At 35.1% G+C, this 14,277-nt stretch overlaps 1 non-coding gene across 1 annotated transcript; it reads left to right on the top strand.

Annotated features, from left to right (window-relative positions):
* The first annotated feature begins 4,857 nt into the window (after positions 1-4,857).
* Positions 4,858-4,964, top strand: LOC120142931. The gene has a single exon (XR_005517894.1). It is a non-coding gene; the product is annotated as a small nucleolar RNA R71 (small nucleolar RNA).
* The last annotated feature ends 9,313 nt before the right edge of the window (positions 4,965-14,277 follow it).

The raw sequence follows: 14,277 nt of genomic DNA on the forward strand, positions 1-14,277 counted from the left end.
AGTTCCAATTGAAGGGGTAAATATGAGTCTTATAGGAGACCATTGACACTTATTTTCAGAGTTAGCACTAGTGAGTCAACCTCTTTACCCATCTAGTCTAAACTCAGTGTGGGAAGAGACACCCAGGGACGTGCTAGCAGGGTTCGAGGGGTTTCTTCAGTTGTGGCTCCTTAGACCATTTTGTTAGAGACTGCCCAGGGATTTAGAGAGTAGTACCAGCAGTGACTCAGAGGTCAACGTATCAGTATAGTGAGGTTGAGGGCCAGTTAAAGGTAGTAGTATCACATCTGGACAACAAAGTAGGGGGACAACTAGATCAATAGCTGGTGTAAAGTCGTAAGCAACCTTCAAATAATATATTGTGAGAGCCCCGAAGCAGCATGATGCAACATATGCGATAACATGTACATTCTTAGCATTTTCATTCAGTTACTATATTGATAAACCCCCTAGGTCTAAACATCCTACTAAACAAGATTCACAGCCAATGCCCAGTATGGATTCAGGGTTAGATCTTTCTAGAAGACTAGATGAAGTTACCATTTAGATAGTTTGACACAGTCTTGAGTATGGATTGATTAACTGATCACGACGTCAATTTGAAGTGCAAAATCAAATAGCTTAAACTCGGAGCAAATGATGGTACCAAGTTGTTAATGACTAGTGAGAAGTCAGGCCAATCAAGAATTGTGTCAGGTAAAAAGGCTCAGTGAATGATCGAATGGGGATATGAGACCTTCTTAGCTCATGTGATCGACACCCGAATTTTAGTTCCAACACTTAAGGACATCTGAGAAATGTAAGATTTCCTAGACGTGTTTCTAGAAAAATTATTGGGTTCATCTCTTGAGCGTTAATTAGAGTTTGGCATCAAGGTAATACATGGTTTAGCCCTAGTTTCCATTATTCCCTATCGATTGAAACCGACAGAGTTGAAACAGTTGAAACTTGAGATTCAGGAGTTGTTAAAGAAATGGTTCATGTGACTGAGCATATCCTCATGGGGAGTATCGATCTTGTTTGCTAAGAAGAATGATGGGTTGATGAGGCTATAAATCGACTATAGACAATTGAACAAGTTAACCATAAAATATGTTATTCGCTTCCTAGGATAGACGACCACTTCAACCAGCTTAGAGAAGAGTGCATATTTTCTAAAATCGACTTGTGGTCATGCTACTACTAGTTGAAAGTCAAGGATGCAAATGTAGCAAAGATAGATTTATAAAAAAGATACGATCATTATGAGTTCTTGGTAATGTCATTTAGACTCATCAATGCACCATCAATATTTATGGACTTGATGAACTGAGTCTTACACCTATACCTAGATTAGTTTATGGTGGTGTTCATAGATGATATCCTAGTATACTCTAAATCAGAGAAAGAGCATGATCAATATCTCTGCATCGTCCTTCTGACACTTTGAGACCGTTGTTTGTATGCCAAATTTGGGAAGTGTGAGTTTTGGCTACTAGAGGTTTCATTCTTAGGTCATGTCGTGTCAGCAGATAACATCTGAGTCGACCCTCGTAAGATTTAAGCCATACTAGAGTGAGAGCCATCTAAAAAATGTGTCACATGTGTGCAGTTTCCTCAATCTAGTTGGGTACTACCGTCGGTTTATTCAGGGCTTATTGATGATAGTTACTCCACAAACAAAACTGCTTTAGAAGGAAGTCATCTTCGTTTGGGACAAGAAATAAAAAAAGCTTCGAACAGTTGAAAATCATTTTGACCCGACCCCAATGTTGACCCAGTCAGAGTCAGGTAAAGACTTCACAGTTTTCAGTTATAGCTCGTTGAATGGCCTGCGATGTATGTTGATGCAAGAGAGTAAAGTTGTAGTTTACGCATCCCGTTAGTTTAAACCTCAAGTGCAAAATTATCCCACCCATGATCTTGAGCTAGCAATAATAGTGTTTGCCTTGAAGATTTGACAGAAGTACCTCTTTAGTGAGACGTGTTATAGCTTCACCTATTACAAGAGACTTAAGTACTTGCTCACTCATAATGAATTAAACTTCAAACAACATAGGTGGGTTAAGGTGCTCAAAGACTACGACTGTGTGATTGACTACCACCCAAGGACTACGAAATGTGAAAGTTGTCTACGACTGTGTGATTGACTACCACCCAAGCACTACGAAATGTGAAAGTTGTTTTCTCATGATCTTGAGCTAGCAATAATAGTGTTTGCCTTAAAGATTTGACAGAAGTACCTTTAGTGAGAAGTGTTACAGCTTCATCGATTACAAGAGACTTAAGTACTTGCTCACTCAGAATGAATTAAACCTCAAACAACATAGGTGGGTTGAGGTGCTCAAGGACTACGACTGTGTGATTGACTACCACCCAAGGACTACGGCATGTGAAAGTTTTTTTCTCATGATCTTCTAGAGTTATAGCATTTTGATTATAACCATTATATCCATCCAAAAAGAAATAAAAAAGCATTACCAGCAAGTCAATCTAGCATTTGATCTTTGAATGACAATGGAGAGTGGTCCTTTCTTGTTGCTTTGTTAAGCTTCCTATAATCCATACATATTCTCCAACCAATAGTGGTTCTTGTCAGCACTAATTCATTTTTATCATTTGTCACCACGATAATGCCACCTTTCTTTGAAACGTAATACATATGACTACTTAATTTCTATCTAAAATCGTATATATAATTCCAGCATCCAACCATTTGATAATCTTCTTTCTAACCACTTCTTTCTTGATTGGATTTAATCTTCAATAATGTTCAATTGAGCTACTATTGGGATCCTCCAAAAGAATTTTATACTTGCAAAATGATGGACTAATGACTTTTATATCAGCAATGCTCCATGCAATAGCTTTCTTATGTTGTTTCAGCATATCAATCAGTTGATCTTCTTGTAATACTGTAAGTTGTGCTACAACAATGACTGGAAGTGTCTAATTTTTGAATGGTATGCATATTTCAAATGCTCTGACAGAGGATTTAATTCAAGCTTTGGTGGTTCTTCAATGTATGACTTTGGTGCTTGAAGGGTATGATCATTCATTTGCAAAGGTTCAATGTTCGGAGATATTTTCTACAACATTCTTCTTCTGCATCATTCAAGAATTCCTCAAATACTACTGAATCACATAAGGCTTTATCTGCACTGTAGCATTCTTCCAAATGCTCCTTTGCAAAAATATCAATCACACCAAGTGGGAAATAGTTAACATTGTCATCAATATCAAAAAGATTTATTCAATAAATTAAAGTAATCTGCTCATCATTTAAGAACATAGTTAATCCCCCGTTCTCAACATCAATTAAAGTGTGACATGTGGAAAGGATTGGATGGCCTAGAATAAGTAGAGCATCTTTGTCTACTTCCTAATCTAAAATGATGAAGTCTGTAGTAAAAATAAACTTGTCTACTCTCACAAGCATGTTCTCTATGATACCACTAGGATGTACGTTAGAGTGATCAACAAGTTACAAAGTAACTGTAGTTGGTCTTGCTTCACCGCTCCTAAATTTCCTAAAGATTAACGATGGCATTAAATTTATGTTAGACATTAAATTTATGCTAGCACTCAAATTACATAAAGTTTTACCTATAAATGTGTCACCAATGTTATAAGGAATATTGAGACTACCTGGATTTTTAAACTTCGGTGGAGATTGAGTTGTAGCCATAGCATTATATCCTTCAGTAAGAGTGACTATTTCAAACTCACCAATTCTTCGTTTCTTCGAGATAATTTCCTTCATGGGTTTTCTGTAAAACATCAATCAACGAAATGTTAATTGTGAGTTGGTGAACAACATCAATAAAAGCTTTGTATTGATAATCCACTTTGTCTTTTTAAAGCAATGTGGAAATGATGGAGACATGTTTTGTTGCTTTTGCTGAGGCATTGAAGTTAGCTGAGTGTCAGATGTTGAATTACTACTCTGCCCTACGTCTGGTGCTAGGAATTGACTCACACCCAATTCAGGCTAAACTTATTTGCTCTTCCCTTTACTATGTTGATGAACTTATTCATTATTTCTCCTTGGTATTTCATTGGTTCCCCAATATGAATTCTACTTCTTGTAGTAATGGCCTTGCAATTGTCTTTACTACTTTGCTTGGGATTATCAGTGTCACTAGGAAGTGTTCCTTGCAATCGACTATTTAGAGAATTATCCATTTTTCACATATGTTTTTCTATAACCCTTAATGAGGCAGATTTGCTTTCCATATATTCTTTCATCATAGCTTCAAAAGGCATTAAAGTTGAAGTTTGGTTTGAAGATTGACTTTGCTAATTCTGTCTTTGTTGTGATTGAGTAAAAGTTGTGCCTAGGACTGTGGCATATGGTTCTGTTGAGTATAATGTTGTTGTTAATACTGCTAATGTTGTGGATTGGAAACATTCTAGCTTCTCCAAGAAAGATTGGGATGATTTTTGAAATTTGTATTGTATGTAATGCCAAAAGCATTATCGTTCATTTGATAATTTCGCATGTAGTAAATAGACTCTGGATTTTGGGGGCATTCATAAAACATATGATCATTGTCGTAGTATATGCAAGAGATAAGAGATGCAGTTTTAACTTTGTACATTCTTCATGATTTATGCAATTTCTTCACCATTTCAGTCAATGCTGAAATATGAGATGCCATAAAGTTAAAAGCTTCAGAGTATACTATTGTAGCATTACACCAACCAAACGTGCATGTATTAGGATATTGATAATCATTAGTGAAGATCTTTTCTAGAATATCATAGGATTCATTGTATGTCCTATCTAGCAAAGCTCCGTTTGCTTAAGCATCAACCATCATATGAGTGTGTATATTTAACCCATTATAAAACATCTCCATTTTAGTCCAATATGGGAATCCATGCATATGACACTTCCTCGGTAATTCTTTAAATCTTTCCCATGCTTCATAAAAGCTTACATCTTCTATATGATTGAATGAAGTTAAACCATTTCAAAGTTTAGCTTTCATATTCGGTTAGTTGGATCGCAACAAGAATTTCTATGCTAATTTATCCAGAACGATATAGCAATTAGTGGCAGTGAACTCAACCAAACCTGTGCTTTATCACGTTGCAAATAAGGAAATACCTTCAGCTTAAATCCTCCTCTTGTAACACCAATAACCTATATATTTATACTATACAAGTTAACGATGTCACATAATTATTCAAACATTTCTTAACTTAAATGGGTAAAATTTTGGTCCCTAAAAATTTCCAAATTTTAACATTATTATAAAATAATTAATCAGAGGAAATTAAAATATATATACTGACTTCTATTTCAAAATTGGTTTCAAGTAGTAGGGAGTTCTGATGTATTTCATAAAAAATTGTCTAATTAAGCTCATAAGCTTATAAGCTTTTCTATACCAATACTTTCCATTATTTATTCTATAAGCTCACAAGCTTTTCTTACCGATATACTTGTCATTTATTACATAAGCGCATAAGTTTTTTCATCTATTTAACATTTATTACCCAATAAACCATAGCCCAAAATAGACATATGAGGACCTGGGTACACGAGTCAAAATGCCCAGAAATGCTTACACAAAAGTTTGTGCCCACCATAATACACATAAGGTCGTGCACTATATGTAACGAAGTGCTTACACATAAGGTCGTGCCCACCATATGCACCAAAGTGCTTACAAAGGTCGTGCCCACCATATGCACCTAAGTGCTTACACATAAGGTCATGCACACCATACGCACTAGGTATCCTTTAGAGTTAAACTGATATGCGGTTGCTACTAGACTCTATGGCATACCAACTATACCTCAATGAGATACTTGAGCATATAGTATATATTTAATTCATCCATGACAATGTATACCAATATAACTTAACATTCGGAAGTTCATACCTGAAATAATATTCATGGTACATAATCATATATATTAGTGATAAATGTACTATAATTTCAACTTTTTCCATATTAAGAACATGTCAGTCATATGATAGATGACGTAAATATCATGTCAATATGAACAAGGTAGACTCATCAGAAGTCTTGATAATGATGTATGAAACATCCATGTATAATCTCATACATGCATTGTATTCACTTTGACACTTTATATGCAAGTCAAAATATAACCCTCACTAAGCTTTAACTTGATTATTTGCTTCCATTTTGGTTGGATCCTAAAATTTATCACAATTTCATATTCTGGCAGTTTGCACTACCTTCAAAGAAATATTATTCTTTATTAATATACATAATTAAAAACTATTCCGTTTATAGCACTGGAAACTAGACTCGAATAAAAATCTAACCATATGAGGCACTTCTTCTAGTTCAATTTGCATTATTTATAGTGAATTTTCAAAGCTGACTTATAGAAGTTGTTTTGAACAAAATTTGCTTCCATGTTTTATGACCTATCCTAGTTTAAAAATTCATATCTTTTCATAGAAATGAGTATTTGTTTGTTCTAAACAAAATTAGACTGATATATGAATCCAATGGTGTAAAATCACCCTCTAATCATTTCTGTAAAATTTATGGTGATTTTGTAAACTTACTGTTCAAATCAAAAATCTAGACAGATTTCACCAATTTGCATCCTTAGCTTATTCCATAAATCTATTAGCTTACCAATTGAGCATATATGCATGCATCATAAATCACATAGCATTAGGAGTCACTTCTTACCATAGTAACTCCGTCTCCGGCTCATTGCAAGCCAATGTTTGCTCGATAACATAAATACAAATTAAATATGCACTCACCTGTTATCCTTAGCTTGCAACCTTCCTTAGAAATTCACCTTTCATCCCTAAGCTTCTCCTTAGATTTAATATTGTTTAATCTTGATTTCAATCCTAATCTAAATGAACACCATTTATAAAACATATACAATTTAACCACATGATAGAATCTTACTAACATAGGCACACATTAGAAAATAAATTTCATAAAAATCTTCTAATGCTTATTCGATACAAATTCCATGTCACAACATAAATGTTACCATAACCCTTCAAATTGACCATTCAAGTTCTTTTTTATCCAAATTTATCCAAACTTCACATAACATTTTCACTTAATTTTCTAACTTTTTCATAAGTGTGATTTGATCCTCAACTTTTACCAACTTTCCAAAATGTCCCAATTTCACATTCTAACATCAAATTCAACACTCTAACATTAATTTCTAGCATAGCACATCAATTATTGAACAATTACACTTTAATCTCATAATTTTACATAATTTTCAATTGGGTCCACTAACTTTAAAAAAATTATGAATTGGTTCAAACGACATTTTAAAGCTTGTATAACCTTCCAAATATCATTTCTAAGACATGGAATTTTTTTTCCATATTTTTTCCTAATTTCTTCTCAAGGCCAAATATATAGGGTTTAGGATTCATGGATTTTCAATTTGTTTCAAACATGAATTCAACCTCCAAACAACATTTCAAACCTTCTACAATCAAACCCCCAATATAATTTAACCAAATCTTTAATTTTCCCAAAACCTAGGGTTGGGTTAAATTCAATACAAGCATATCTAGGTGGTTTTAATCATTAATCAACTTGAAAATGATTCTACAACACCAGTGACCTCAAAATCCATCATCAATTCATAAAACCCTAACATGTTCATAAATCCTAAAATTTGGGAATTAAGCATTCAAGTGAGATTAACAAGCAATAATGGTACCAACTGATAGAGCTCTTTGAATAGAACAATTTTCTATTTCACGCTTTAATCCAAAAACCAAAGGAAATTTCTCAAATATGAAAAAACAAATCTCCATATCTTGTGAAGCTCATGTTCATGGCTGATTTTGAAGAAGAAATGTCATGAAATTTCTAGATAATTTCATGTTAATTTGTCATTTATTAAGCTTGAATGAATTTAAAATTCATTTAATGGGAAATGACAATTTTACCACTAATGAAACTTGATAATTACATTCATACTAAGCCACATGTTACTTATCATCTTTCAAAAGTCAAAGATTAACAAATTAGTACACCTTTTACAACTTTGCCCAAGCACTATTCCAAAAATTTCAATCTTGTCATTTTTCATCCAACGGTCCAAATTAAACATAGAAATAAATTCTCAAATCAATGGTCCATATTATTTTCCATTATTTTAAAATATGGAAATAACATTTCTAAGCTTAATTTATCATCCTTTAAATTTTCTCAAAATTCAGATTCGATCTGGTTATCCGAATTTTTGCCAGACTTTAACACTTTTTATCTTTTAACAGAAATTCCTAATTAAAAATCTGATTCCCATGGAAACATCATTCTTGGTGGTGAACTATTCATTTATGGAATAAATTTCATTTTGAAAAAATTACCACTTTGGTCCCTAACATTTTGCCAAATTTATACTTTGGCTACTAAACTTTTAACATTTATATTTTGGTCAATAACCAAAATTTTGGGGTTTTACACCTCAAAACATCTTACTGAATAAAAGAATCACAAACTTCCATAAACACTCTCAAATAAGCCCTAGGGTGTTCATCAATAGATCCTTTATATTGTCCCATAGATTGTAATATTTGGAACATAACTAGCTTTAATTCAAAATTCATAATATTAATAATTGGCCTTACAATGCTCGAATGCAAATCATCCAACATCGACACCACATCCTCATGAATAGGGCGATGACGGTCATTCATGTTTTAATATGGTTGCCTAGCTCCAATACCAGTGAGCAACTCATTATTTTCTCTATTCTGCAACGTGGGTAAAATATAATTCCTTTATCCAGCCATAGAAGCTTCACAACGACGTCTCCTAAAAGTTCTTTCAATCTCTAGATCAAACGTCTCTAATTCTTCGTTGCTTTAGGGCATAAACTAGTAAAAACATAAGCTAAAAATACTTCCAAAAAAAAAAAAATAAGCGAAATCAAGAAAACCCTAAATCAAATCGATGTTCCCTAGTAACGGTGCCAAAAACTTGATGTTACGTAAGATGCTATAGCATTTAACATAAATATACATATCACTCAAGTAATAAAGTGGCAGTAATTGATGCTACGGAGATTGAACCCATATGGAGCAAAGTGTTATCATTAGAGTTTGCAAAAATAAGATTTAGCAAGTATAAGAGTAACTAAAAAGAATATAATAAAATAAATGAGGAAAAACACCAATTCATACTATAGCGTTCCATAAAGCGCTTGGTCAACTATCAAATCAATGGATACAATATTATGAACTTCAAATCTCATGCAAATAATGCATACTCAATTTATGTGATTGGTCAACATTGATTAAAACCTTCTCAACTATAACTTTCATCAATTAAAGGATCAAAATATTAGCACTAATCAATTGGTTGTATACTTTTCAGCATACACTATGCTACTCAGCAACACCGATGCTCACAAAGGTATATAGAAAAAAGACTGAAACTATTTCGAGATTTAATTGAAGATATTATATATTTAATTATAAGTATTTCTACTCACAATCATAAAGTAATAAGCTCATAAAATAAGTTCAAAGTAAACACAAAATAATAATTCCACAATATCATCCAACAAAAGTTTAAACATTCAAATCACTCCCTCTCTCAATGGAAAGCTTTGAACAGTGATATTTTGACCGTTGATGCTACTCAACAAGCTTCCTTCTACTACAATAATCCATGGAAAGGGGCTTAGGCTTCCATGGCTCTTAAAGATTTAATGTGGAAAAATGGTACTTTGGATAACTCTCAATCGTCGCGCTTTTTATGCACAATAACTCCACTTTTATAGCTTGGGTGAGAATTTTTTCCCTCAATAAAAGATGTCAACGTTTCAAGTGATATCCAACCAAGTGAAAGCTTCCCAAGCGAGTTGTCCCAATCCAGAAGGTTCTTTTAATCGTTTGGAGGTTAGAAGACTGTTGCAGTGTCCGCTCAGTATTTCTTAATGCACTGTAACAGTTTTCAGTAGCAAAAATCAATTTTAGCCCTAAGTAACCTACAATGCTCCTATCATACAAAATATATAAAACTAAGTAAATTTAATATAAAAATGCTCCTAAACTTGCTCAAGTTAAAAATAAACTTAGGTGAAAAATACTACTAAAAATAACTCTTTTGGGGAGTTATCAGGTTATAATACCCTATGAGTCCTCCGTAGAGAGGCTTCATAGATACAAGATCTCTTATTCCATGGGTCAGGGGATGAAAATCCTATACCAATAGGCCAGTAGCTTAGAGAGACTCTTTGTACCCTTAGACAGATGCTCCTTACCCCCAAGGATAAGCTCATGTGGGTCACCACCCTACTTAAGGGTGACTTGGAGAAATACATAGGAGAAGCTCACACTAATGATATGAGAGAACAATTTATACAAGAAGGAATCCCAAGGCTGAGTAGATGTCCTTCAGAGTTTGTTTCGTCAGAGAAGCCCCATTTTCGTTGGTTCAGAAAGGCCCTACACCTATACATCTTATCACATTTGTAATTGATCCTCCCAAATTATTCGTAGAGTTATCTCGTTAGGGAAAAAAGGTTAAGAGGGTTCTGATCAGGATGACTTGGAATTCCAGTTAGACTTTAGAATACTAAGAGAGCTCTTGATCCAATTAGAAATGCGGGCTTTAGCCAAGAGGCCAGAGATAGTCAGGGTTCATAGAAACCCCAACAACCTAGTATAGGAGAGTTAGTCAGAGTTTTGATCACGAGGGAAAATATGAGTTTCATAGGAAACTCTTGACACTAATTTTCAAAGCTAGCGCCAGTGAGTCGACCAGATTCTTCACCTATCCAGTCTACGCTCAGTGTGGGAGAAGATAACTAGGGACATACCAGCAGGATTCGAGTGATTGCTTCAATTGTGGCTCCTTAGACCATTTCGTCAGAGACTGCCTAGAGATCCAAAGACCAACACCAACAGTAACTTACAGGTCAGCGTCGTTAGTATAGAGAAGTTGGGAGTGTTATCACATCTGGATAGCAAAGTAAGGGAACAACCAGATCAATAGCGGGTGTAGAGCCTTGAGTAGCTACAGACAATATTGTGAGAGCCTGGAATAAGCGTGATATAGCAGTAATGATATCAGGTACATTCTTAGTGTTTTTCATTCAGTTACTGTATTGATAAACCCTATCCCCACCCACTTATACATCTTATATGACCTATTTCAAGAATTATAAATTCTAATATAGGACCTAGATTAGGTGTTCAGGTATCAAGCCCCTAGGTCTAAGCTTCCTAGTAGAAAAGATTCACAAGCGATACCTAGTAGAGATTTAGGGTTAGATATTCCTAGCAGACTTGATGAAGTTACCATTTAGAGAGTTCGACATGATCTTGGGTATGGATTGGTTAACAAAATATGACACCAATTTCAAGTGCAAGGCCAAACATTTAAACTTAGAGCAAATGATGGTACCAAGTTGGTAATTACTAGTGAGAAGTCGGGATAATCAAGGATCGTGTTAAACAAAAAAACTCACTGGATGATCTATCGAGGATTTGAGACCTTCTTAACTCATGTGGTCAACACTCGAAATTTAATTCCAACAATTGAGGATAGTTGAGTAGTGTAAGGATTTCCTGATATGTTTCCAGAAAAGTTATTTGGTTTATTGCCCGAGCATCAATTAGAGTTTTACATCGAAGTTATACCGGGTTTAACTCCTATTTCCATTGCTCCCTATCACATGAAACTGACAGAGTTGAAAAAGTTGAAAGCCCATATTCAGGAGTTGTTAGAGACGGTGTCATTTGACCAAACATATCCCAGTCGGAGAGTTGATCTTGTGTGTTAAAAGAATGATAGGTCGATGAGGCTATGCATCGACTATAGACAGCTAAATAAGTTAACCATCAGGAACTGTTATCTACTTCTTAGGATAGACGACCTATTCAATTGTCCTAGAGGATCATGCATATCTCTAAAATTGACTTACAGTCAGGCTACTACCAGTTGAAAGTCAAGGAAGAGGATGAAGCAAAGACAACTTTATAACATGATAAGATCATTATGAGTTCTTGGTAATACCGTTTGGACTCACCAATGCCTCGACAATATTCACGGACTTGATGAATCGAGTCTTAAACTTGTACCTAGATTAGTTCGTGGTGGTGTTCATAGACTATGTCATAGTATACTCTCGATCAGAGGAATAGCATGACAAGCATTTCTGCATCATCCTTCAGACACTTTGAGACTGTTAGTTGTAAGCTAAGTTTTGGAAGATGAGTTTTGGCTACCAAAGGTTTCATTCTTAGGTTATGTCGTGTCAATAGACGACATCTGAGTTGACCCTCAGAAGATTCAATCAATACTAGAGTGAGATCCATCTAAAAATCTGTCAGAGGTGTAGTTTCCTTGGTCTAGTTGGGTACTATAATCGGTTCATTCATGGCTTCTCGATGATAGCTACTCCACTAACAAAACTTCTCCATAATGGAGTCCTCTTTATTTGGGATGAGAAGAGACAGAAAAGCTTTGAACAGTTGAAAGTCATATTTAGTATTCACCCAATCAGAGTCGGTAAAGACTTTACAGTTTTCAGTGATGTCTTATTGAATGGACTGCGATGCGTGTTGATGCAAGAGGGTAAATTTTTAGCTTATACATCTCGTTAGACTAAACCTCATGTGAAAAATTAGCCTACTCAAGATCTTGAGCTAGCAACGATAGTTTTTGCCTTTAAGATTTACTGACACTATCTTTTTGGTGAGAAGTTACATTTTCACCGATCACAATATCCTCAAGTACTTACTCACTAAGAATGAATTAAACCTCAGATAGCATAAGTGGGCTGAGTTACTTAAGGACTATGACTGTATGATTGGCTACCACCCAAGGAAGGCTAATGTAGTTACTGATGCCTTCTGTAGGAATTCGATGACAGAGTTGTGAGCCCTCCTAGCACGTTTGAGTTTAACCATTGAAGGTGAATTGTTTGCTGAGTTATAAGTTGTACCGAAGTTAGTAGGTAAGACTAAGAGGTTACAGAGTTCAGATAATTGGTTAAGGACTTAATTGAGTAGGGTTGCCAAGGTGAGGCCCCAGGTTTTGAGTTTTCTGATGGAAATGAGTTGTATTTTAGGGGTCGATTGTATGTACCCATTAATGCTTAGTTACGTAGTAAGATTCTCTATGAGGTGCATTAAACCTACTCTTAGTTCACCTCAGCCAGTAACAAGATGTATCAGGAGCTTTTTCAGTTGTATTAGTGGTTGGGCAAGAAAATGAAAATGTCAAAGTTTGTCGCTAGATGTCTAGTATGTCAGCAGGTTAAGGAAAAACACCAAGTTCCCCCAGGATTACTCCATCTTATACAGATACCTCAGTGGAAATGGGATAGGGTGACATGGACTTTGTGACATTTTTACTAATAACCAAGCACATACACAATGCAGTTTGGGTTACAGTAGGCCGCTTAACCAAATTAGCTCATTTTATCCCAGTTCGCATGGACTATACAGATACCTCAGTGGAAATGGGATAGGGACCATGGACTTTGTGACATTTTTACTAATAACCAAGCACATACACAATGCAGTTTGGGTTACAGTAGGCCGCTTAACCAAATTAGCTCATTTTATCCCAGTTCGCATGGACTATACCTTAGAGCGGTTAGCTCAGTTGTACATCTGTGAGATAGTGAGGTTGTAAAAGATACCAAGTTCTATCATATCAGACAAAGATCCTTGATTCATTTCCTACTTTTGGAAAACCCTTTCATGAATCCTTAGGCACCAAACTACACTTCAGTACAACTTTCCATCCTCATACAGATGGTCAGTCAGAACATGTTATTTAAATCTTAGAATACATGCTTAGATGACTATTATAGACCTTAAGGGGAATTGGCATGACCACTTGCCTTTAGTAGAGATTGCTTAACACAACAGTTTTCAATCAAGCATTCAAATGGCTTTGTATGAGGCCTTGTATGGGCACAAGTATATGACCTCACTATGTTGGACATAACTCATTGAAGGTAAGTTAGTGGGACCCTACTTGATTAGAGAAACTGAAGAGAATGTTAATTAATTCAGAGCCAATTAAATGAAACCTCATATAGGTATAGATCTACACAGACCTAAAGTGTATGTATATGGAGTTTACATTGGGGGGATAAGGTGTTCCTGAAGGTTTCCCCTTGGAAGAAAGTACTTCACTTCGGACGCAAGGAAAAGTTAACCCCACGATTCATAAGGACTTATGAGGTACTTTAGAGAGTTGAACCATTAACATACCGATTAGCTTTACCTCTAGAATTGGAGCATATTAACAATGTGTTACATGTATCTATGCTCAGAAAGTACCT

Source organism: Hibiscus syriacus, unplaced genomic scaffold, assembly GCF_006381635.1.
Source record: "Hibiscus syriacus cultivar Baekdansim isolate YM2019G1 unplaced genomic scaffold, ASM638163v2 tig00110831_pilon, whole genome shotgun sequence".
NCBI classification, from domain to species: Eukaryota; Viridiplantae; Streptophyta; class Magnoliopsida; order Malvales; family Malvaceae; genus Hibiscus; species Hibiscus syriacus.